The sequence below is a fragment of the Colius striatus genome, chromosome 4, assembly GCF_028858725.1.
Source record: "Colius striatus isolate bColStr4 chromosome 4, bColStr4.1.hap1, whole genome shotgun sequence".
In the NCBI taxonomy this organism is placed as follows: domain Eukaryota; kingdom Metazoa; phylum Chordata; class Aves; order Coliiformes; family Coliidae; genus Colius; species Colius striatus.
In genome coordinates, this window is record NC_084762.1 from 26,702,578 (window position 1) to 26,729,573 (window position 26,996).

General features: G+C 40.3%; 1 protein-coding gene across 5 annotated transcripts in view; it reads left to right on the top strand.

The window, feature by feature from the left end:
• FHOD3 (formin homology 2 domain containing 3) overlaps positions 1–26,996 on the top strand; it is a 405,083-nt gene that overhangs the window by 67,986 nt on the left and 310,101 nt on the right. The window lies entirely within an intron of this gene.

A 26,996-nucleotide genomic window follows, 5' to 3' on the forward strand; every position in this document is an offset into this window, starting at 1 on the left:
TTTGTATTTCTACAGTGCTACTGCTGTCAGAGGATTTGAGCTTTAATTGCAACTAAACTTTCCCCTGCCCCCAGGATGTGTTATGAAACAACTTTTCTGGGAATTTGAGCATAAGCAACCTAAAAAATTCCTCGAATACCTCCCATTGAGAATGATGTCTAGACATCTTCATGCAAGAACAGAGTCTCCTCTAGTCCTGTTGGCTTGAGGAAGTACAGTAGCACGAGCCTATGCATTGAGGATTAGAGGAGAAACTGCAAAGAGGAGATGCTGCAAAGTCTAGGTTGATTTTATAGCTATGAGTTAAATTAAGAACAGCTTGGAGAAACTTGTTCTTGTTAGGTCTGAGAATATAGTTGGCAAAACAAATCTGTGCAGCAAGACAAGATTTCTTGTTTCCTGGATTGAGGTTTTATAAAAACAATTTTCATGTAAAAATTTTTGACCGGAGTGCTGCCATCGAGGAATTGGAGCGTGCTAGGTTCTGAGCTTCCAGGTGTGGTTGCTGTGTTGTTACCTATTTGTAGTCATTCATTGTAGGCAACTGTACATGTATTTTAATTGTTCTTGTATAAGAGTGTGTTCCTTTGTCAAGTGCTGTTACTCTCTGTCAGCACTGATGCATTCAGCAGTGAGTACAGAGGAAGCCAGGCTGCAAAACTTGAGTCCGGATTTCAGATTCTTAGAGCAGAGGTGTGTTTGCATATGAACTTTTGGTTTATTGTAGTCAGAAAAGCCAAACGCAAGATCTGGTTCTAATTTCCAATCCTTCTGCTGAAGTTCAGATATTTAGGGTTTTTTTTTTTTTTTAGCCCATAGCTTGATATAATGCAGTTTACTCTTTTCCTTTTCTACATACCAAATGTGCCTTATTTTCTAGTAAGAGATAGTTGGAAATAGGGACACTTTGCGGTTTTTAGCACCAGCCTTGCTTGATGACCTGTGCCTGGCAGTTCAACTTGTCACAGAATAAGAGGGTTTCACCAGCCCAGTAGGTACTTTTTCTTGTATGTACTGTCACGTCAGCTACCTGTTAATGTCGTCTTTGAAATATAAGCATTAGTTTTAGAGGTTAAAAGATGTGCTATGTATTTGGAGTAGAAGCCAGGAGCTAGAGCAATCTGAGATGGTGTTACGTAGAATAAAGCTGTCTTGCTTTGGCTATTTTCTTTACTCTTCACAATGTCTTTGGATAGCATTGTGATTAGCAATGTTACTGACTCTGCAAAGTCCCCAGTAAGTAGCTAGGACTGCTTTCTGAGATCATGTGGTTTGTTCTCTAGTGCCCTTGCTGCAAAGCCTCCTGTGTTTCTAGCATTCAAGGTTTTACTTTGCTCTGAAGTGCTGGAGGGGTGTAAAGAAATAACTTTCCTGTCCTACACTTTCTCATTTGGAAATTGGACCAATATTTTTTCTTCCTTTTTTCTTCTGCCTAACATGATGTACTTTTAAATTGTGGGAAATACACCAGTGTTTATGTTCAGATGTCCAGATAAAATTTCATAACATTAATGACCTCAAATCTCTGGGGAATACATTGGACTTCAGTATTAGAGGATGTATTGACTACAGGACAATATTTTATGAGATTGGAGAAGCTTCAGTAAGTCTTATATCAAGTGAGGTAGTGGGTTTTTTGTTTGTTTGTTTTAAGCAGGAAAATAATAAAGCTTAATGACAAGTTATTAAGGAAGTTGTTAGTGAGTTGTATTTGCTGCTGGTATATTCCATACCAGTCACTCTTAAGCACTTTGCTCAATGTAAGGCATTAATACTTCCCCCCCCCCCCCAGTTTTATTTTCTTTTAAATATCACTCTACTTTTCCTGTTTTGTAAAAACTAATTAAAAAGTGATTTAAAAAAATAAATGTTAAGTTGTTTTAATACAAACTGCAGTACTTAAAATGGGGTTTTGGATATAAAAAGACTGTTGCTGAAACCAATTTTGTTCATGGAATCATAGAATATAACTAATAGAAAATTATAGATGTACTTTCTACTTGATGTTAAAAGACCTTAGTGGAGGAAGATCAGTCCTTATATCACATAGTGTCAATTGTTTGTTTCTCTGCACAATCTGTCATGTTTGGCCTTTTATTCAAATTAAATTTATTGTGAGTTAATAACCCTGTGGGAATAGTCTTTCTGGTATATTGGCAGCCATATAACTGCATTTAACTGTCTTATAGTAATTTTAATTTGTATGTATTTAACAATTACAGGGCTCAGCTAAAGCCTTGATGAAGTTCAGTGTAAATGAGGATGTAGCTTTACAGGGCGAACACCAGCAGTGCCAAAAATTTTAGTCGCTGAAAGTAAATGGAAGGTTTTAGTCTGAACAACTTACTGACAGTGAAGTTTTAGAGATCTTAAAGAGCTCCAGTTTTCCTGGAGAGTGACTTGGTGTATTCATTATATCCTTACTTGGACAGTTCTGTTCTTGGCTGCTGCTTCATTTGTCTGTTCATTGTTTCTTGGCAGTTTTCTCTCAAAATTTGAAGTGGTCTCTGAGAGAAGAGGCACCCGTTTGCTCTTACATATCTGGACACAGTATCTAGCCCAAAGAAATCCCATGTCCTCTTTTAAAATGCTTGTAGCTGTTATTGGGAATCAGGAGTGTTGCTCTCAATACTGAGAATGAGGTTTGGGCAAGGACTCATGACAATGACTTAGAATGATTCTGCCAAAAGAAGTTTGACATAAGCTTCAGGTGTTAATACAATGTAATGCAAGAAGAATGCAAATAAGAAAGGTTGATGCAATTCTAAATACATGTATTGGTCTGGGATTCCTCTCAATACTACAGTATTTGAAAGGTCAGCAAATGTTGCAAGATATATTTTCAATTTTACTTCTCCTTTGTGTCAGTTTATTGTTTAAACCCACCCCCTAACCTTCAATTGGCTATTTAAAATATTTCTGCATTATAAAATTACTTTTTTTGTATGTTTATAGCTCCTTCCTATATTTATGCAAGGCATTTCTTTTATCTGTCTATAGATTAAAAGTAATGTGCATGGATATTTGTGTGTATTACCTTTCATAGCTTGATCCAGCAAGGTCCCTAAATGCTGTGCGAGTATATTATTGCAATAGTCCTGATAAACATGTAATACAGCTTCATGATTAGCTGTCACAACCAATTAGTAGCGATCTCTTCTATTGGCATTTGCACATGGACAGTTTCAGATTTACCCAAGCATGGAGCTGAAGTGAGCTACAGCATGCCTGTCCTTCCCCATTCGTCCATGCCACATGGCAGCTGTTTCTAGACCCTGTTCCTAGGGCATCTAGCACCAATAACCCACCCTTTCTACCTAGCTCTTTGTTGTGTCTTTTTGAAATCTTCTCACTCTTTATACCTTTTATGAAATGCAGCATAAGTGTCTTCTTGAGCTTCTTTTGTTCTGAGACACCTGAGGGAAGCTGTAAGCTGGTTGTAACTAGGAGGCTAGAAGAAGCCAGATGTTTTTATTTGTTCTGTAATGACCGAAGTATGTAGCTAGTCCTTTTTTTCCCCATGTACAGTTTTCCCTTCTGTTATCCATTATGAGGACTTTTTTCATATATTACAGCAGATATGATTAGGTTCTACAACTATTTATCCATCTATTGAACCTTCTGGTAGGGCCTGAACCTGGCACTTTGTTGCAGAGAAGTTAAGATACATGGACAGAAGTGGGGGAAAAGTGTGTTTTGTGCTCTTACAAAATGTGGTTAAGGAGATATGGAACTGTGATATGTTTAACTCTCTGAGGAGAGAGTTAAGCTTCTGCCTACAACCCATGTTATTGGTGCTGTCTGACTTGAGATGCTTCTCTCTACAAATACCATTATCATATTGCATCTGACATATGTGTGTTTGCAATGTGCTGAGTGCTGGAGTAGAGGTCTCATAGCCATGCACACTGTGAAGTTTCTCTAGGTCATACTTTAAACTTCCTGATTTGTTTCTTTTTTTTTTTTTAAAGTAAATTTGAATAAACAGCTTTCCTTTTTGAAAGAGAGTTTCTGAATACACTAAGAGAAAATGTAATTAAAAAGTTTTCATAAAGGAAGCTTAATTGTGGCACTACGAGCCCTTAATCTGGGCAGGTACTGATTGATTTGTTCCAATGAAAGTCTCAAAAAAGAGTTTTTTTTTTTTTTTAAAGGCCATTTTACAGTTTTCTGTTCAGTGTTAGACATTCCTAATAGAAAACATTTTCAGTTTGAGAGGGGGAACATGTGGAGAGCATTAACAGTTCAGCAAAACATGCAATCGATTCAGATTTAATTTAAAGGAAACAAAAGAGGTGCCTTGAGAATTTGTTGGAAGCTCTGTGGTTTTGCCTTCCTTGCAATGACAGTAACAGGGGACAGAGAGAGAGAGACAAAGAGAGAGGTGAGTTGAAATTGCTTTATCGAATATCGTCTTAGCATAATTGGGACAGAAAAGTCGGTGATTAATGGATTTAATGATGCTGCACAGGGATCATGCATGCGTTACAGATTTGTAATCATGATGTGCTTCCTATGACTCTTGCTGTAACTTGGTAAAAGTCCTGACTTTAATGAAGATAATATACAACATGTTTATTAGACGTAAACTGACATTGGACAAATTGAAAAAAATGTGAAAAGGAATGCCAGAGCTTGAGGGGATATTTTTAAGGGTTAGGCTTTTTTTTTACACAGAATAATTTGAGTTCTAGTTAAGAGTGCATACAGTACTGGGGCTTGCTTCCAGATGTGATTGGATATATCTGGTTCAGCTCTCTTTCAATTTGAGTGAAACATGAAATAGCTGCAAAGGCTATGATAAAAACACCTTTTTCAACTTTTTAGAATTATTTAAATTTTCTTTACGGAGAATGTGGAACACAGATGCTCTAAGTAAAATCCCCTGGTTCCTAGATCAGATTGCTTTGTGAAAATCTGTATGTATAAATAACTTGTGGGTTTGCTCTAAAAATGTGCCTCTCTTTAAACAGAAATGTTAAAACCAGAAATTTTTAAAGAGAAATCTTTAAACAGAAATGTTTAAAGACTTCTGTTGTACTCTACGTGCCTGCTTCTAGTCCTTTGTGAGGAAGAACCATGGTACTTCCCCATAACCTGTGTTCTGCCTTCTGTGAGCGCACTGAGAAACCTCTGGGATGATCCCGTTGGATTTCAGAAGGTGTTTGAAATGAATAAGGGAAATTTCCAAGATATATCTCTCCATATTTGATTTACGTTATCCTTAAAATAGGCTTTGGAACAAGAAGAACCAAGAAGCTTCAGAGCAGATAAAGCCTCCATTAGCACTGGGTTGTTGCTTTAAAGTGGTAGATTCCTGCTTTAAAGGGGCTTGTTCCAGGTTTGAAAGGACTGCTGTGGAACGTACTAGTTGGATGCTTTTATTGTCTTGGGAAGCTTTGTGTTAAAATGTGAAAGCTTATCTGAATTGACTCTCACCAAGAAATACTGCAGAAATTGAATGAAATGTCTTTGAATTGAGGTATCCTTTTTCTGACTTTTTTTTTTTTTTCTGGATGACCTAATAATTATTTTTCTGGCAATGTTAAAAACTTCGGAAGGGAGAAGGAATCTACTTTGGACTCTTAAAAAATAGTGAGACTTAAACCAAATCTTGTTTCTAAACAAACAAAACTTGCAATTATCTTCAGTGGTACTGTAAAGGGAACTATCTCCTTATAAAATCAGGAAGGAAAATGAGTAATATGATACTTTGCTTGCCACCCCGCAACACAAGCTCATTTAAACACCTTTCAGATATTTAAAAAAAATAATTCTAAAGTAACCTATTATTGTTAATTTGATATGTGGGATTTTTTTGAAGTGGATTTTTTCCTTAAGTCTAAACACATGACTTTTTAAAGATTAAAAAAAAAAAAAAAATCTACCAAAATGCAGCAGTGCTTTTATTCTTTGCATATTACCATATGCCCAGTGCTTAAAAAGTGCTATATATCTGTCCATGAGTAAAATCTTAAGAAAGGACTAAGGTAATTATCAAATTCACTTGTAATTACTGGAGTATATTGCCATAGCAGTTTCTAAAATTTCATGTCTAAAAGGGCTATGTTGCTATCATTAGACTAGATTTATCACCTTTTTGTAATCTAAAGAAAAACAGACATCATAAATTTAACCTGTGAGATGAATGGACGAATTTTGTAACATTTTAAACTGTTTCTAATGGATGGCAGAAAGGCATCTCTGAAAATAACTTGTAAACAGCAGTAGTGTTTAATACGATAAGGTCTTTGTGGATTTCCTTGGGATTTTGGTGGTGAGTGGGGTTGATTTTGTTTGTTTTGTTTATTTGGGAATGTATTTTAAAAAAAGCAAGAAAAGAATTTATAGTTTTGGTAGAAGATTTAGTTATTTTTTAATAACCTTCATGTTCTTCAATTAGATTTTGAGAAATTGCCCAATAAGTACATGAGTGCAGCCTAAGAATTGTCTTTATATGTTCCTCTTACAATTCTGGAGATGTTGCTGAGGCTGGCCCTCCATAACCTGTGGGAGCTATTTGTAGTTGAATGTTTTGAGAGGTCTCTGTGTGTGGTGGGCAGGCAGGACCTTGAAAATCACTGTATCAATTTCACATCTGCAAAACTCCATGACCAAGGCAACCTCTTCAGCTAGTTCTACTACTGATGATGCTGCAGGTTCACATTGAGGTGCTGTCCTGGTTTTGGCTAGGATAGAGTTAACTTTGATGAGGAAGTAGGAAGGGGCACAGCATGGGCAGCTGACCTGGGCTGGCCAACAGGTATTCGATACCATACTGACATCATGCCCAGTACCTAGAAGCAGGGAGCCAGTCGGGGGCGGGGCTTGGGGAGCACAGGCGGGGCTGCCGGTCGGAGGGGGAGTCGCGTCGGGTCCCGGGTGGTGAGCAGCCGCGGCACGCGCCATTCCTTTTGTATATTCCCCTCGTGTACTGTTAAAACTGTTCCTTTTTTCCCCCTGAACCTGTTCATCCTTATTGTTGTTCTATTAAACCGCTCTTATTTCAACCTACGCGGGTTTTTTCCCCTTTTTTCTCGGGTTCCCCTTCCCACTCCACCGGGAGGGGAGGAGTGAGCGAGCACCCTCGTGGCTCTTTGTTCCCGGCTGGGCAAAACCACGACATATTTGGCGCCCAACGTGGGGCCCGCGGGTAGGCTGAAACAATTGTCACAATGTTGATGGATTTGCTTAACTGCTGTTGGCCCATAATTTGTCATATGCACTATGTATTCTCTCTGATAGTGTTTATGTCCTTTGGAAAAGGGACAAAAGCACTCGTTCTGATGTACTGGTTATTACTGGCTTATGGCATGGTTGTGTCACTGGGTATGGAACTAGGCCAATACTTGTACATGACTGGGTTGGCATTTCTGCAACTTGGACATTTATTTTCAGAAGGTAGTGACACTAGTGACACTCAGTTCATGGGAAAAATGGAGGGACGTAATTTTTCCATTTTTTCCATCCTCCCTTACTCATTCAAGTTAACTCCAATAGCTTTTGACAATTCCGAACGCACTTGGGATGTCCCAGCCATTGTGGTTTTATTGCTCTGTTCCCCAGGTAGGGTGTTTTTCTTGGGTAGAGTTGTGAAATGTGTTTTCCAGACTGTTACGAGGTTGGGCAGCTATGGAGGGATTGATATACAGAAGAATATGAACCAGTATTGGAAGAGTTTTTTACTCGTACAGATTAGGAATGCCACCCCAGCAACCACTGTGGCTATTCAAACTGAGGCAACTGATGCTGTTGCTGCCCTAACTCCAACAGCAGACACTGATTCTGAATCAGAGGATCAACCTGTGGCAGTGTCAGTTGCTCCTGTCCAGAAAAGGAAACACATAAAAAAATCAGTTCGCCTTGTGAGGGATGAAGATGAACCAGTATCATCACGGGAACGGGAGGAAGAGTCAGAGCCAGAGCCAGAGATAATCACCCGATCCTTGTCCCTGAGCGAACTGCGAGAAGTGCGAAAAGATTACAGTCGCCACCCAAGCGAGCACCTTGTTGCCTGGCTGCTCGGATGCTGGGAAAATGGGGCCCACAGCTTGGACTTGGAGGGCAGGGAAGCCAGGCAGCTGGGCTCTCTGTCCCGGGATGGCGGCATTGACAAGGCGATTGGAAGGAAGACAGAAGTCCTCAGCCTCTGGAGAAGAGTTTTGTCTGGTGTGAGGGAAAGATACCCCTTCAAAGAAGATATCATATGCCACCCAGGCAAGTGGACCACAATGGACAAAGGTATCCAGTACCTGAGGGAGTTAGCTGTGCGGGAAATGATTCATAATGAGCAGTTACCAACAGACCCAGATGAGGTCCAGTGCACACAGTCTATGTGGCGAAGATTTCTGCAGAGTGCACCATCATCTTATGCTAATTCATTGGCAGTCATCTCCTGGAAAGAAGGTGAGGGGAAAACAGTGGGGGAAATGGGTGTTCAACTTCGGCAATATGAAGAAAGTCTGTCTTCCTCCCTACAGGCTGTTGTCTCGGCTGTAGATAAAATGTCAAAAGAGTTCCACCAATTCAAAGAAGATATATCCCGCACTCCACCTGCCCGAGTCTGTACTTCAGCCATTAGTAGATGTCCCTCTGTTCAAGAGAGGGAATATAGAGGGCAGACACCACGAGGTGCTTTGTGGTCTTACCTGCGGGACCAGGGAGAGAACATGAACAAGTGGCATGGGCAACCTACTTCGGCCTTAAGGGCACGGGCACAGCAGCTACGGGGAAAAACCGCTACAAGGAGCAATTTGTCTTGGAAAGATGCTGCTCCAGTTTCCAGTGAGCAACTCCCTAGACAGAATAGAAGTGTTGAGCTCTATTCTAGTCCCCTCGAGGGGACTTCTAGCTCTTTTCTACAAAAAGTATCCAATGACTGCCATGGCCAGCACTAGGGAGGCCCTGCCTCCAGCCAGGTGGAGGAGAGGGACAACCGAGTTTATTGGACAGTGTGGATCCGATGGCCTGGCACATCAAACCCACAAGAGTACAAGGCTTTAGTGGATACTGGAGCACAGTGCACTCTGATGCCATCAAGTTGTAAAGGGACAGAATCTGTTTGTATTTCTGGAGTGACAGGGGGATCTCAACAGCTAACCTTGTTAGAAGCTGAAGTGAGTTTAACTGGAGATGAGTGGCACAAACACCCCATTGTAACAGGCCCAGAAGCTCCGTGTATCCTGGGCATAGACTACTGTAAGAGAGGGTATTTTAAGGACCCAAAAGGGTACCGGTGGGCCTTTGGTGTGGCTGCAGTGGAGACAGAGGAAATTGAACAACTATCCAGCATGCCTGGCCTTTCAGAGGACCCTTCTGTTGTGGGTTTGCTGAAGGTTGAGGAGCAACAGGTGCCAATTGCGACCACAACAGTGCACCGGCGGCAATATCGCACCAGCAGATTCAGTGATTCCCATTCATAAGTTGATTCGCCAACTGGAGAGCCAAGGGGTGATCAGCAAAACTCGCTCACCCTTTAACAGTCCCATATGGCCAGTGCGAAAGTCTACTGGAGAGTGGAGACTGACAGTTGACTATCGTGGCCTGAATGAAGTCACGCCACCGCTGAGCGCAGCTGTGCCGGACATGCTGGAACTCCAATATGAACTGGAGTCCAAGGCAGCCAAATGGTATGCCACCATTGATATTGCCAATGCATTCTCAATTCCTTTGGCAGTAGAGTGCAGGTCCCAGTTCGCTTTCACTTGGAGAGGGGTTCAGTATACCTGGAATCGACTGCCCCAGGGGTGGAAACACAGCCCCACCATCTGCCATGGACTGATCCAGGCCACGCTGGAGAAGGGCGAGGCCCCAGAACACCTGCAATACATTGATGACATTGTTGTGTGGGGTGACTCAGCAGAGGAAGTTCTTGAGAAGGGAAAGAAGATAATTCAAATTCTTCTGAAGGCTGGTTTTGCCATTAAACGAAGTAAGGTCAGAGGGCCTGCGCAGGAGATCCAGTTTTTAGGAGTAAAATGGCAGGATGGACGTCGCCATATCCCAATAGATGTGATCAACAAAATTGCAGCCATGTCTCCCCCAACTAGCAAAAAGGAAACACAAGCTTTCCTAGGTGTTGTGGGTTTTTGGAGGATGCATATTCCAAATTACAGTATGATTGTGCGCCCTCTCTACCACGTAACACGGAAGAAAAATTATTTTGAATGGGGTCCTGAACAGCAACAAAGTTTTGAACAAATTAAACAGGAGATAGTTCATGCGATGGCACTTGGGCCAGTCCGGACAGGACCAGATGTTAAAAATGTGCTCTACACCACAGCTGGAGAGAATGGCCCTACTTGGAGTCTTTGGCAGAGAGCACCTGGGGAGGGTCGAGGCCGACCCCTTGGATTCTGGAGTCGGGGATACAGAGGATCCGAGGCCCGATACACTCCAACTGAGAAGGAGATACTGGCGGCATATGAAGGGGTTCAAGCTGCATCAGAAGTGATCGGCACAGAAACACAACTTCTCCTAGCACCCCGACTGCCAGTGCTGGGCTGGATGTTCAAAGGGAGGGCCTCCTCCACACATCATGCAACTGATGCTACATGGAGTAAGTGGATCACATTGATCACACAACGAGCTCGTGTAGGAAGTTCTAGCCGCCCTGGAATTCTGGAACTGATCACGAACTGGCCAGAGTGTGAAGACAGTGAAATATCACCAGAAAAGGAGGCAATCCGTGCTGAAGAGGCCCCATCATATGAGGAACTTCCAGAAGATGAGAAGCGGTATGTCCTGTTCACCGATGGGTCCTGTCGTCTTGTGGGGAAGCATCAGAGGTGGAAGGCAGCTATGTGGAGGGGAAAATTGATTTTGGGTGAGAATAGCCTGTGAATTCGTTGAATCAAATTGTATTATGTTAGTTGTTAAATAACATTGTTGTTGTATGTCGTCATTACCATAGTTGCTCTATGCCATATCACTGACACTACAGTAAGGACCACCCAGATCACCGAAAGATGGACATGGACAAGCAAGATACAGAATAGCAGAATGTGAATTGGTGCCCAGTGACGTCCTCAAGATCAGTGCTTTCAACTTACAGATAAGACACACCTAAAAGACCAACTGCAAAATCCTGATACTGCATGCAGTGACCTATCCCACACATACCCCATCTGCCCTGCTGTGAAAGATTTGTGATGAATAAGACCTGACGTTATGAACTAAACGGCTAAATGGACTTAACAGGAATGTTAGGGGGGTGGCCTATAAACTGAGGGAATGATATACTTCTCTGTGTGTGCCCCTGTTTTTTCAGGAAGAGGAAATGTGGTGCTCAGATGTTGTATATTGTGAAACTAGGCATGATGTAGATGGTATAGAATAAGGGGTGGAATGTCCTGGTTTTGGCTAGGATAGAGTTAACTTTGATGAGGAAGTAGGAAGGGGCACAGCATGGGCAGCTGACCTGGGCTGGCCAACAGGTATTCGATACCATACTGACATCATGCCCAGTACCTAGAAGCAGGGAGCCAGTCGGGGGCGGGGCTTCGGGAGCACAGGCGGGGCTACCGGTGGGAGGGGGAGTCGCGCCGGGTCCCGGGTGGTGAGCAGCCGCGGCACGCGCCATTCCTTTTGTATATTCCCCTCGTGTACTGTTAAAACTGTTCCTTTTTTCCCCCTGAACCTGTTCATCCTTATTGTTGTTCTATTAAACCGCTCTTATTTCAACCTACGCGGGTTTTTTCCCCTTTTTTCTCGGGTTCTCCTTCCCACTCCACCGGGAGGGGAGGAGTGAGCGAGCACCCTCGTGGCTCTTTGTTCCCGGCTGGGCAAAACCACGACAGGTGCAAAGCTCTCCTTCAGTATTACTTATACTTGATGCAGCCTTTCTCTTAACATAGGAGTTGACTGGGCATCAGTCTCTCCCAAATCACAGTTTGTGACTCTCAGGTAACTTGTCTGCGACTTGTGTGGCTTGCTGAGGGGTGACTGTAGCCATCCTGCTAAGGCAGGAAACTATAGAAATCCTTAGTGCTGTACACTTAGGCATGAATGTGACAAACTTGGTTTTACTTCATCATAATAGTCCTGAAATTTTCGAGGGGGTATCTTAAATTTCATTAAGTGCAGTAGTTTTTGTAGTTTCCTAATAGGAAAATAATAAATTTAATGCAACCTCTTCCATCAATACCTGTTGTTAGTTTTCATAGAATTATAGAATGGTAGAGGTTGGAAGAGGCCTTCAGAGATCATCTAGTCCAACTGCCCTGCAGAAGCAGGTCCACCTAGATCATGTCAAACAGGAACATGTCCAGGCAGGTTTTGAAAACCTCCAGAGAAGGAGACTCCACACCTTCCCTGGGCAGCCTCTGCCAGGGCTCCCTCACCCTGACAGTAAAACAGCTTTTTCTTATGCTTAGATGGAGCTTTTTGTGTTCCAGCTTCATCCCGTTACCCCATGTCCTGGGATGAAGCTGGACTTGGATTTTCCCTTTCTAGCTATTTGCACTTCACACTTACATTATAGATATTTGTATTTACAGACAATGCTGTTCTTATTCTTACAGTCTGTGTTCAGACAGTTGAACTCATTTTGGTGTAGATGTTCAAGTCCTCAAGTAGGGGGAAAAAAGTTCACATTAAATATCTTCAAATAAATTAGGATTACCCTTGGAAAAGAGAAGAATGTTTTGTTTCTTGTTTCCATCTAAATGTCTTCTAATACAGAAGAAAACAAACAAATGAATTGGGTTCAAATTAGCTCTCTTGAAACCATGCACCGCTCAGGCCTGTTTTAAGCTTTACCCTGTAAAAATGTACTTAAAGTAAACCAAAATTAGACTAAGCACCTAAACTATTGAAGAGAAAATAGGAACTGCTACTTAAAAGCTGTGGGTTTGGAATTGGAAATGATGATATTTATTTGAAATGTCATTCTCAACTCTAGTGCTGATTTAACCTTGTTTGTGAGAAATGTGGAAGAATGTTGATTTTGCTTAAGTGGCATTAGGGTAAATAATAGTTCCTACCTCACTCAGGTGCGTGATCAAAATTCATTTTAACAACAGTCTCTAAGCATTTATACTGCAGACTGTTAATATTAAATATATCGTTTCTGTCTTCTAGCTTTCGTATTTAGAAATGTGAAATACTTCATCTTGTTTAGCTTTAGATTTTAACTCTGGATTTGCTGAAATTTAAGGCACTGCATAATGATCCTGGAAGTGACTGAAATGCTAGTGGTGCCTCTCACCTACAATTTTTCATAGAGAAGGAGCTATTAGTGATATTTGCTTTTCTATAATATGTATTTCTAGTGTAATAAAAGCAGAAGGGGTATTAATTCCTAAAGCAGAATCATTCTACTATGGAAAGGAGCTTCTCTTGAGAAATAATCCATTACATGTAATGCTTTGAGTGGAAGTCCTACAAAGACATAGAGTTTTAGTGTAAGGCAAAATTTGTATACTCTGCTTAGTACTAACAAACTATTAAACAACAACCTGTACATGTCCAGAGAATGTCTGGGTAGATTCAATCCTCCCTTCTCTGGTCAGTTACAAAGGGAGTTGTGATAGAATAAACAGGGATACCTTTCCTCACAATATTCTTTCCTGTATGGTGGGTTTTTCTCATTCACTGCATGTCTGATTTCTCCTCTGCACAATTTTGATTTGTTACTTGAGTATCATGTACCACAGATGAATGCATACTCTTGTATGCCTTATGATGATTTATTTCATGTTAATTTAGAAGAGAGAAGGTATGCATGTCGTTGGAATGTGATGCCAGGAGATGCATGTTTGAACATTATCAGTCTGCTTCTGTGTGCTCTTCTCATCTTTAGAAATGGTAAGCAAAATGTGTAAACTCATAGTCAAAGATGCTTCAAACAGATGCCACATGCTGACCTTCTGTGAGCTCACTGCAAGGCCAACTATAGGAGTGTCATCTTCTCAGAACAGGACTATTTTGTTTCAGTCCTTACACCTACTTGAAAGAAGAGTTTTGTTACCATCTCATGATCTTACACTGGAAGGTGATATGAAACACGTGTGGTTTTGTAGCAGTTGGATGCTTTTTCTTTGATTTATTCACTTTTCACTGTGATATGTAAAGTTAAATGCACTGTCTCATAATTCAACAGTCAAGAAATTGTTGCTCTCTGTTGTCAAGTTTTCATCAAGTTATTCAAATAATATGTACTGTACTTTCCTTGCCTTCAGCTATCCTATTCCTTTTGTATCCTTTAATCTTTTTCATGTGCAGCTGCTTTTATTTCTGTAGAAATTAAGATTATTTAATTTGTAAATGAGGTGCACCGCAGTTTCTTTCTTGAAAAAAACACTCCAAAGACTGAGGAGCTTTATTTAAGGAAGTAGCACAGTTCCCTGATGCAACACATGTTGTCCTTGGTAAGAATTTTAAGCAAGGTTCTCACCTAATCTACTCAGTGTCAAGAAGAAAATGTGTACTATAATTCCAAATATAAGAGTAATGATACCTTTAGGAGCATTTAGGTAAAATGCTCATCTTGAGTTCAGAACGTGTCACAGTCAGATGTGTTCATCGTTGATGGAGACAATCCCACCGCTTGTCGTTATGGTTTTGTACTTGCATGAGCTTGATGAAATTGAAGACACCATAGTATCTCTGTATGGAAAAGGCAGAGCGAGATAGGATTATCTGATATTTATTTTGTGATATTGTAAGCATTATTAAATGTTATGTACCGTGGAAGACTTTATCTCACAGCTTTTCACATGCCTTTTTCTGTGCATTTCCTTTGTGTTTTAGTGGTGGTATATATTTTAATTGCACAGCATCTTTATTTTAATAATGATAACAGCTCCTTTTAATTTTCTTTTTTTCCTGATTAAGAGTCAACAAGGCATATAAAAAATATAGCCTTCAAGGAGATAAAGTTACAACTTCTTAATTTAAAGCCCTAGCAGAATTTACTGTGACTGAGCAGTATGCTGTTGTAAGTGGTAGGATGTCATAAGCCATGTTGATTCATATTTAGCAGTTTGAGATGAGTCTAGTGTGTATAAAGTTACATATCAGGTTTCTTTTAACCTACCAGACATTAAATATTTAGCTGTGGTCTTACTATTAAAACATGAAGAGGAGTGTGTTGGTATACTGTGTGCTTTAAATGAAAATAAATTAAAACCTATTTTGGCAGGTTTATTTCTCCTCATGGCTGTTGATGCTTCAGCTTTAAGGGCCAGTTATAACTGCAGAATGTCTAAAACTGGCATATCAAGTTAATTTGTTGCTGTACTGAAGAGAAAAATAAAAATGTTGGATGTGTTCCTTTCTTCTTCCATAACCCTAAATTTAGGTTCACCAGCCATTTAAAAGCCTGCTCAGCATCAAATGCTACTGGAGAGATTTGCTTACTGCTTGACTTTGTGTAACAGGAATAGCTAAGAGTGTGGAAAGCTTTTTGGTGGGTTAGGCATGGGAGACGGTCTGGAAGTGATCTCTCCAGTGCTCCAGGGCTGGTGTTCTCCTCAGCCCCTTTAGCAACAGAGCTTATTCCGCAGGGTGTGGGGGCCAGATGAGTGTTTGCAGGCAGGGGAGGAAGGTGATGATGCTGGCAAGATGGCAGCCAACTGTGATTGCTTTTCGGCCTCTTGCTGTGTAGAGGCACGTGCGTGCATAGTTCACTGTAACTGCATCAGAAACACATCAGGGGTCTTCCCTGTTTCTTCTTTTACTGTCATGCCGAAATACTTGGTGTTGCACTGAGGAAAAGCTCGTAGTAGAAAACATGGATATGTTTGCATGAAAGGTCCAGCATCATATGTAGCAAACCTGAAAGAAAACCTTTGTTAAAACCTTCACACAAAGGACTTCTGCCACATGTTGTGATTTAATTAATCACAATGTATTAAAATTCCTAGTATATCTAAAATATTTGAAATGTAAGAAGAATGGGTGAGGAAATAAAATATTCTATGTATCTAGTATTCTCAGAGGTGGCGTTGGATGCTGGGAAAAAAGAGAGATGCTCTGAATAGCTCCCTGAAGCCCTGGTGGTAAGAACATGCTGTGCTTTTGTCCAAAGGTTAGGACAAGTGATGAGCACACAAGCATCTATAGTTACCCTAGATAAAACACTGTGGGGCACTCTGACTGAGTCTTCTGGATTCTCACTCTGGTCTGCACATTACCATCATCATGGTCTTGCTGGTTTGCATTGTGTGTCTGTACTTCAGGTGGTGTGTGTGGTTTTCTATTCTGTACATTGCATGTTTCAGGCTCATGAGCCAACATTCAGTAATTTAAATATCTTTACTGGGACTTTAGGAGGTGTTTTCCTAACATAACAGCTATGAGATTAAATCTTTTTGTTTTAAAGTCAGTAAAATACATAAAATTTAGCACCAACTAGCTGGACCTAAAGGACTGTCTGTGAGCTGCTTGTTACCTTGGCGTGCTGGGTACCGTTTCCAGCTGGCCTCTGGGGATGTTTGTCAGAGAGGCAGAAAGTGTGAGCAATCCAAACACAGAAATGCCCAGACAGTTCCTAAATCTCTCTGTAGAGAAAAACAAAACAAAACACCAAACAGAAAAGCATGTGCTACACAGAACAAGGATTTTTGTAATTACATTGGTTTTACAAAGACTTGACAACATTACTCTAAAAAAAAAACCCCAAAACCCCAAACCAAACCACCCCAACAAACCACCCAAAAGCAAAACACCCAAAACCCAAACCCAACAAGAAGAAAACAGCATGGACTTAGTTCTTCCCAATTCTCGACTTTCCTCTTATCTTCGTTGTAGGAAAGGAGTATAGGAGCCTTACAAGCCTAATTCAACTGTCAGAGAGCTTCAAGGCACTGGACGTGGTTCTTTCTCTTATTGCTTGAGTTGCTCTTAACATAATGCGTATAGAAAAACAACTTTCTTTGTAGGTGAAACTTTACTTCTGTACTACTGACGTAAGCTGTCTGCTTGTCAGCCTCCCAGTCATTCCAGGCATGCAGCCTGGCAGTTGTATTAGCCACTGGACTCCCTCTGTCATCGGTGAGCAGAGTCTGTCTAGAGGGCTCTTCATAGCATCTGAGTTATGTTTCTGCCTTGAATTGCTCTTGTGCCATTAACCATAAAGGGAACAGACATGGGAGAGGAACTGCCTGGCTGACATGTACATGTGCTCTCTGTTGTCGCTTTCTGGTTTCTGTCTTCAGAATCCTGATAGTCATTCTTGGATGACAGCAGCTTTTAGTGAAATCTAGTTCTTTGCCAAGCTCTGAAAATAGTTGCACTGATTTTTTTTTTCCTACTTTCTATCAGAATCTAATATGTCATTTGTATATGTAAATGTACGTAACTTCACAGGAGTTATTCCATTATGCTGGAACGAAGTTTGGCAAGAGCAAGGCAGATTCAGGTTATGAATCATCAGCTCCAAGGCCTATTGTAGGGGCATAAGTAGATGGAGACGGTGTTTGTGGCAGTGCCCAAGCACTTTGCTAGGACTGAAGCAGAAATTCTAGACTTCAGAGTATAAGCAAATCCTGACCTCCTTTTAGACAATTTGGGGCAACACTTTCTATTCTACCCTTACAGACTGCCATGAGATGGCATTTTTTGAGAATTTTTACCAGCCTGTTCGCTGGAGATCAGCTGTGCCAATGCATCCCCTCCCAGGAGAAGGGGACAGTTACAGGTTTACTCTGGTTCCCAGCTTCATGTTTCTGACAAGATTTCCCTTAGAGCAAGTGAGCTGCTTCCCACATTGCAGAGCCTGACAAGTTATGTGCCAAGCTGCGAACATTGAAGAGATTTTCTTTTCTTTTCTCTATGTGTCTTTCCTGTTGCTGCTGTTATTTTCTCATATTGCCTGATTTTCTTCTTAATCCATAATGACAGTTTTCAAAGATGGATGCTGCCTGTGTTGCTTGTTGACAGATGGGCCAGTGGCAGGCAATCAGGCAACCCAGGTACTGTGCACACAGCCTCTCTGTTATCTCCTTTTGAGAGTCAGGTCATCTCTACTTTGACATTAAACTCCCAGCTGGAAAGATCTTTTCTGTGTTTCCTATAAATTACAAGGAAAAGGAGAATTGACACTTTGCAGACTGCAGCCATACCTGTGCTCTCCCTGCTGAAAAAACAAGGGATCTATTTTCAGGGTGGATGCTTGTCCTGGGAATTTAAATGCCTCTTAAATATCAGAGGTGGCTGTGGCACATGTCAGCATTCACTCCTTTCACTCTGGCTTCTTGGTAGATAGTGAAATTGTGCCTTTCGCCTATCAGTTCTGCCTTCATTACATGATATCATAAGCCAACATTAGAGTGGACCGTGTTCCAGGAACTTTGTCATATCTTACGGGGTTTTGTACTGCTATTCTTTGTGTGCTTCCACATGCATGACAACATTGCTTTCTGCTTTTCTCTGACCTTGTTGATAGAATGTTAGAGTGTATTACAACCTTAGTACTTACTCAGGGATTGCTTGTTTTCTTTGGGAAGAAAAACGGGAGCATGGTTTGGGTGAAGAACCTGAATTCCTATCTATCTGCCTTTAAAAAAAAAAAAAAAATTAATTCCTTGGGCTTAAGTAACACCAAAATTATGCATGAAATCTCTTCTATTTACTTTTATTCAGAAATTGGAGATTTACAAGTGTTGCAGATGGAGTATTTGTTCACAGATGTGTGTTTACCACTTTGGAGCGCCATAACCGATTTGGGCTTTGAGTATTTTGATGGTACAAGGAAATGCCTGGCTTCTTCCACTTGAACCAAAGTCTCCTGAGCCCGTCTCTTGTCTGATAAAGCAGGCAGTTTGCTTGTGGCCTTCAGGTTTAAACTGGATGGAGCAAAATGCATGCCAGGGAACAAGGCAATGTTCACGTTCTTTTGTTGGTTCCCCAAATGTCCTGAAAGTGACTGGTTCTGTTATTTTCTGATGTACTTAGGATTATCTTTCTCAGGCTCACTTCCTTGACAGTCTTGGTCATATATAAGAAAATTAAATTCCTTAGGAGTAAGTATTCTCCTTGTGACAGGTATTTCTTTTGCATTTTGATTCAGAAGACTTCTTTTAAAGACTTGGTAGTGCATAGTACAGTTCTTTTGAATTAGGTACCTTTTGGTACTTTGTCTGCTTGGAACTGCACAGTTAAGGAAGGCTGTGGTGTGCCACTGACATTTACAGAGAAGAAATTAACACCTCTTGGCACCTGCAAAACAAATACTATTTATTTAGACACTTAATTCTCTGCTTATAGCTCAAGCACCTTCCAGTCTGGACCTTCTTTTAAATGTTTTTTTTTAGTTGCAGTTTTCTTTAAGTATACTTTCTCTCTGATTATCTCGTGAAACCGATTACAGTGTTCCTTTTAACAGCTGAATCACGTGCACAGTGTGACTATTGTCCCTAGTGATTAATGTAGAAGGAGTCTATTGGCAGGATCTATGAGAGACTCCCTTGAAAACAAGTGAAATAAGAGCATAAAAAGTTATTCTGTTTTCTAAAAAGAAAATAAATGAAAATGCTTTCTAATCCCTAGCAACCAAGTAGAATAATTATAGTCGACCCAACCCTTGCAGCATGGGTTTGCAGATTTGGAAAAATAAACAGATAATGATGTAGTTGGAAATAATTCTAAGCATCCTCAAGAGGAAGGTGTGTGTATGTTGTCTTGCAAGGGTGCTTAATAAATACAGACTTGCAAGCATATATGGTCAACAGGTATAGTGCAAGTAAGTGCAGAACAAATTTACATTACCTTCCATCATCAAAACAAACTATAAAGACGATTGCTTTATTTTGTAGAGGATTGTTTTCCAGAAATATTTAGGTTATTCTCAATGGATAACTTCTGAAAGATTTTCTCTCTTGCAAAGAGTGAACAAACATAAAACAAATCACAAACATGGGTTATAGCCTTGCCGGATCAGATCAAAGGTCTATCTAGGCGAGTTCTCTGATTCCCTCACTTCTTAAACAGCCTCTAACAGCTGCTGAATTGAAGAATATAAAAATCACAGAATCTCAAGGGCTGGAAGGGACCTCGAAGGAAGAAGAATGCAAGCAAGTATTGCACCAGAGTGCTTTCCAGCCTCTGACCATTTTGTGCTCCAGGGACTCTGAGGTGGTCAGAGTGGATTCTTCTTTCAGGAACTTGCCTTTTTAGTGTATAGTAAACTTGTAGTGTATAGACAACATCACAGATATGAGTTACAACAGCTCAACAGCACTTCAGATGAGAGAGCTTCTTTTTTGTTTGGTTGGTTCTTTGTTTTGTTGTTTTGGAATTGAAACTTTGATACCTTGCAGCTGTATTGGAAAAGGATTTTGCGATCCAACTTCAGCCTTCCTGTGGAAGGTTCAATAGCTCTTTCTCCCTGTTTCCAGGTCATCTCTTTACAAGGTGGAAATCCCTGTAAAGGATGAGAAATCCATATAAAGGATTTGGGAATGACCTCAGTGACCCTTTTTCCACTGGAAGCTGGACTGTCTTCCCTGCATTGATGCTTTCTTAAAACACTTTAACAATTATTTACCATTAATCAACCTTGCCATAATTCTCTCTGTCATTTTCAGTTCTGCTTTGTATGGTGTCTGAGATGAGAGCCTTGAATGTACCTACTTTTGAAAATGTAGCTACCTAGTTTCTTTAACTAGTGTTGTAATGATGCTTTCTGCTTTGTTTTGTATTCCTTTTAAAAGAATCCCCTTGATCAGTTAGCTCTGGAGCAGGGAAAAAGCAGAGTTGCTACAAAATTTGTATTAGTTGAACACTTTGATAAAATTCAATTCAAGGCCATAATTATATTAAAGGTTTGTGTGGATTTTTTCTTTTTTTAGTGTGTAACACCTCTTTGTACTGGATTTAATCTGTCATTTTTATTATTCGGTCAGTACTAGATGATCCTTTGGCAGTTTTTTCACAGATGAAAGTCCTCTGACCTGCTTTGAGTAGCTGAGAATTAACAAACTTCATTCTCTTTCCATGTATTATTTTTGTTCAATTTTATGATTGTGGTGATCAGTACAGGCTCCTGCACCAGTTTAGTTAGATTCTGAGTTAAAATTCTGTAAATATAAATAGGACATAATTTTAGCTCTGGACTTTCTGAGGGGTTACTGAAGGTTGAAGTTTGCCATATTACATCTATTCTGATGTGAAAACAAAGGTGCGTAACCCGAGGCATGTTCCAGGTGTATTGAAGGAGCCAGAACTAACTCTTACATTCACTGTGCTAGGGTGGCCTTGTCTTAACTTGAATGTGATTAATCACCACACATCTGTTTTCCATTTGAATAAAAATGTAACTTACACTTCTTTCTACTTGCTCATCATTGCTGGTTTTCCATGGATCCATAACAGACTCAAGAAGAAAGTTCTATGTATTTGTCTGAAAGTTGAGATTTTTTTCTCCCTTTTAGTAAAATGACTTGAACATAACCAGTAGATTTTACTTCATGTTATTTAGTAAGTATAGTGGCTATAATTTGACAGAAAACAAGTCTTTGCTGTACGAGATCATTACTATATTAGCAATAACACCAATCTTCTCTTACTGTGCTTTCCTTTCTTCATATTGAACTGGTGCAGAATGCAGCACTTGCAGGGATGATTTTCTCCTCTTCCTCCTGATGGTAAATTCATATGGCCAGAATGTAAGACCTTTCTGCAGACATTTGCTGAGGAAGTTTCCTGGGTCTTCCCCAACACAAAATTCTGTGAGCCTACTGATGACTTAATAATTAGAGTTTTAAGAAGGACTAGGGTAGTATCGCAACCATTAGTGCATGCCTTCTCAACATATGAGGAGCAAAATGAAATACAGCAAAGCTTTCCACTTCATAGTCAGTTTGGTGTTTTAGGGGAGCCGGAGGACCCTGTGTGGGTTAAGGAGTAGTTAAATTGGGGATTGTTTTTCAAGGGGAATGTACTGAGTGCTGCCTCCTGCCCCTCCACTGTGTTTCTCCAACCATTCAGTCACAGGGACACCTCTGCTGGGCTATGCTTCCTGCTGTATCACTGGTGTACTAGGATTAACCACAGTCAGTGTCACAGGAGGGAGACTGGCTTTAAGCACAGATGGCTTCAATCATTTGACATGCAGAGCAGACACCACGCTCCTGCAGCCCCGTCACAAGGTTGCAGAGATGTGAACTGCAGCCTGAGAAATGGGCAGCACCAGCAGTTCTGCTGCTAAAGGAAACATTTCTCATGATTGCACCTGTGGCTCGTCCATGGCTTTGTGCAAAGTGTGAAGCGGGAATAGGACTCCTCTAACAGCATTATGTCATGATTAGCTCTGGTGTGTACAGAGAGGCTGGCTCCATCCCTGCACCTCTCTCCTCTGACTTTGATTTTGGCTAGAATCTACTTTCCTTGTCACCTTTTGAAATACATGACCAATTTGTTCTCCTCTGATGGCATAGATGACATAATCAATTTGTGTATTTTTATGGGAATTCAAAAATCATAGACTGGTTTGGGTTGGAAGGGACACTTAATAATATCTGTTCCAGCCACCCTGGTATGGGCAGGAATACATTCAACTAGATTAGGTTCCTCAAAGCCCTGTCCATCATGACAGTGAACACTTTCAATAATGAGGCATTGGAAACAATGATATGTCAAGAACTTAATCATCATACCACCTGGAGAGATTTTTTCAACTCTCTTTAAAGGTGTTTGGGATTAGTTAGAACCCCACTTATGAGAGGTTTTGTTGATGTTACTATCTTCTCAAGATGTCAAAGCCTTTTGATCAAATCCCAAAGAAGATAAACTTAGTCCATATGAAGTGTCCATATATAATGGAAGACCTGAAAACAGAAGGCATGTCATCTTTACCATTCTCTGAGGAAATTCTGCTTTACATAAAAGTTTTGCTTCCAGGCTTGTGTCCCAACTCTGCACTGGTGACAGTGCTGCCTAGTGCTGGGTTATCCCAGCTGCAAAATGAGTGAATCATTCATAAGGAGTCTTGAAATGATCAGCAGAAAACTACAGAAATTCTCCTTTTTCTAAAAAAGGATAGCTATTTTTAAAGAAAGGTGTACTAGCACTAAAAGCCATTTTATATGCTGTACAGTTTTAACCACAAAATAATAAACTTCATGTTTTAAAAATTAGTGTTTCTCAGGTAGATGCTGATCTTATGAGAATTAAGAAAAAAGTAATCTGCACCACCTGTGCAACCTGGGAGTATGTAATCAAAACCAGTAAAAATATTCTGTTGAGATATTTTTTCCTTATCATGCTCTGTCTTAACACATTGAAAATCCAATTTCTTTGTCCTCCTGTTATTTACAATCTCTGAACAGATTTTTTCCCCCCAAATTTCCATCTGAAATAGTTACATTAATTTCTGTTTAAGCTCTAGATGTTTAATTTGTCTGAAAATCCGTCCCTTGATTTGTGAAATACTCATATTTTAAAAATGAGCTTTCTCCTTTGTGCTTTGCAGTTTCCTAGAGCTATGTGTTTCAGTCATTAGTACTTGTTCAACAGCAGACTCTGTGCCGATGACTTCAGTTTTATTGCTTAGTTCCTTGGCAATTGTGAATTTCCTTCTGAAATTGATTGAAAATCCTAAAGCCAGCACAGCCTGATTTCATGAATAAATGTGTCTCAAAATGGCACAGAGAAGTTTGAGAATGTGGAGGACAATTACTGGTGAGAGGGGAGGGCAGCCAATACATCCTGCATGCAGAGCTCAGTTTACCATGGAAACTCACAAAAAGTCTCTACAAATCTGCTATGTATATCAGAAATATAAAGCTACTCTGGAGGTGTAAGCTTTGCTTTCCAAGAGAAAGAATCTTCTACAGCTTTAGGTTTTATGCACAAGGATGTTAATTTGTATGGATGTTAATTTGAAAACTTGTGCATGTTTTCCAAACTCTGTGCTATAAAGGCCGTGCTCTGGGAAATCAGTGATATTTAGTGCTGTCTGTATTAAAGTTAGTTTACTACATCATATCTAGTGAAAGTCACTTCAGACAAATATTTCTTTTCTGATGCAGGGATTTAAAACTGGAAAGGGCATCCAGTGAGATCAGTCCTCTGCTATCTCCACGTTACATAATCTTCTCTATAAAGTTGCTGTTTAACATACATGAACATAGTAATAGCCACTCTTTTTCTTTCAGTTGTGAAGTTCTTCCTGTAAATACTGGATAATTAATTTCTCCCAGACATGCAGCCTGAGATTTAATTACTACTGACCTCACTTGGCATTCCAACTCTGGGAACAGCTGTGTGTGCTGAATCGAATCTTTAGCCTGTGCAAAGTAATTCTGCTCTGTGTCAACTGAGAAGCTGGTATAGCCCATGTGCCACTTCTAGCATGTATAGATGCAAAACATGCTGAGCACTGATATTTCTGTATAGATCCTGGGTTCAGAGCAGCCAGGAGTTTCCAAGGTGGAATATCAAAGGGGAATGAAATCATTATAAACATGCTTGGCATAGAGATCAGCAGTCAAAGAGTAATTAAGATCTCATGCTCAGATTTCAGATTGGCAGTTCTTAAGACACTCTGCAGAGCTTGTTTCATGCTGAGTATGTTCTCATGGTATGTTGACTTTAAACAGCAGAGCTTTGTATGTGGCATGTGTTCACTGAATATTGACAACTTAGAAACATGCAGACAAACTAGAATTCTAAAGTGGTGGGAAGGAAGAGACTGTAACCTGGTAGCTGAGTCTTGAATTTCTGAATCTGGGCAATTTATCTTGAGCAAACTGTGATAGAGATTGATGCTGGATGCTGACATGTTGCATACCCTGCAGGTTTCCAAAGGAGCAGCTGTGAAGGCCGTTACATTTGGTGAAGACTTTCATTGGTATTACAGTAGGGTTTTTGGCACCAACAATGAAATATGAGGCTATAGAAATACTCTTGAAGCTACTAATCTAACTCAGAGCAAAAAAAGAACAACTGACCAATGCACGCTCCCGTTAGCCCCTTAGGAATGCCGCATTCTGAGGATGAGGGGATGCAGAGTGGTCTTGGTCACTATTGTATCTAAAATGAACATTTGGATTTCCACAGTGCATTAAAAAATGATGATGTCACTAGGGATAGATGTGACAGGGCCAGCTGAGAAGCCCTGAGTTCTGCTGTAAATAGATACTTGGGTTGAAATGCAACTGAGTTAATTTAATACAGGCTCACTACTAGAGGACAGGTCAGTTGAGCAGAGGTAAAATACTGCTGTAACAGACAGACAACTGCTTGGGAAAAGAGATTGAAATAGAGTAAGGTAATTAGGACAGGAGACAAATGTATTGCATGACACTGCATAGAATCAACAGCTACTTTCCTGGAGGTCTTTGGCTGTAACACTAAAAGCAAGGAGTATAAAAGTGGAAACAAATCAATATTGCTATTATGGTTTCTTTTAAATGCTTACATGCAAGGTACTTTCCAGATACTTGAAAAGAATAACCTCTGCTTCAAAGCACTCATTTTTTGACTACAGAAATGTAGACAGAGGTTAGGGGAAGGGGAACTAAATAATGAAAGTGTATGTAATTTAAATGCCTAATTACACATCCTGAAAATATTTGAAACAGTCAAAGTTAAGAGTTAAACCCCCAAAAGTTCGAAAACATTGGAGTTCTGGTAGACTTCAAAACTTTTATTACATATTTCAAAGCTTCTGTATATGTGTCTCTTCTTGATCATGTACATTATAGAATAAAGAAAGGCTGAATTTACCTGAATATAGACTTTAGCTCCTGATACTTCAGGGCCTTGTGAGCATTAGGTGCTGGATGAGAAGGACGTGTATAGATCCTACTAAAAGTCACATCACACTTACCATCTTACAGGCAATCAGTGACCAGTAGTAAAGTGTCAAAAGCTATAATCACAGCCTTAGGGCGATGGTAGGCAGTTCCCAGATGCAGTGTTATGTTCCTTAATTAAACATGGCATACAAGTGTTAGAGAAATTTTGTATTGAACTTACAAAGCCTTGTGAAAAGGACTCCCAACAAATTCTGGTTTGGGGTACCCAAGGCTGGATGCAGCACTCCTGAGGGGAGTCTTAGGTGAACGTGTGTCGTGATTTCCTGGTACTGTCAGTACAGTCCTAATGGATGACAGGAGAAGGTTTAGATCCTCTGCAGGAACTCATATTTGGCCCGTTGTTTTCTCAGTAATTTGCTGACATTGAAAGTATGTTGATCTTTTGAGGTCCCTTCCAACCCTTAAGATTCTCTTTGATTCTGTGTCTTAGACAAATTCAGATTTAACTTAAGATGCTGGAGGGAATTTACTTTAGAAACCACAAGTTTTTCTGTATTGATAGATGGATTTTCTAGCTACTGGTAGAGGAGAAAAGGGACAAAATGGTGTTTCTCTGTTACATGACAGAACCATTTCTCCCCTTATTATCTTTTCCTAAGTCCCTCTTTGCCTCCCAGCAGGGAAGGAAGAGGGGAGAGAGAGCAGACCAGATGGCTAAAGTTTGGCTAAAAAACATAACCAACAAAGGGTAGGCTCTTGGAATACCTAGTGTTAGATGATATTAACAAAAGGAAAAGCTACCAGGCTGATTTTTATCTAGCCTACTAATGTTTTTCTGGGCCAGAAATGTCTCGCAGAGGTTTCTAAGGGTGACTGGGAAAACAGCTGCTTCTTCGATTAGTATGTACGTCTAGGGAGAAAATGCTTACTAACTAACAGTTAAGCAAATGGCACTTTCTCACGTTTCTGTTGCTGAAATGAAGATTGGTTGGTGCGGTGCACCATTGAACTCCTCCTTATTTTTAAGATAGTAGTTGCTCAGTGGAATTATATACATCTTTTGTTAAAAAGATCACGCAAGAAACGCTTTAGCAATAGCATATGCCTTTGAGCTACTTTTCTGGATCTAATTTCAATACTATATTCAGCTCAGAATATCTTTCCAAAAGGAGATTATTGACAAGGATGACTTCTGGAAATACACCATACCAGCACCTCCAGCAGGCAGTTTATTGCTGGAGAAGTGCCATAAAACATTAAGTACCTCAACTGCCAAGCACTGGATTTTGGGCT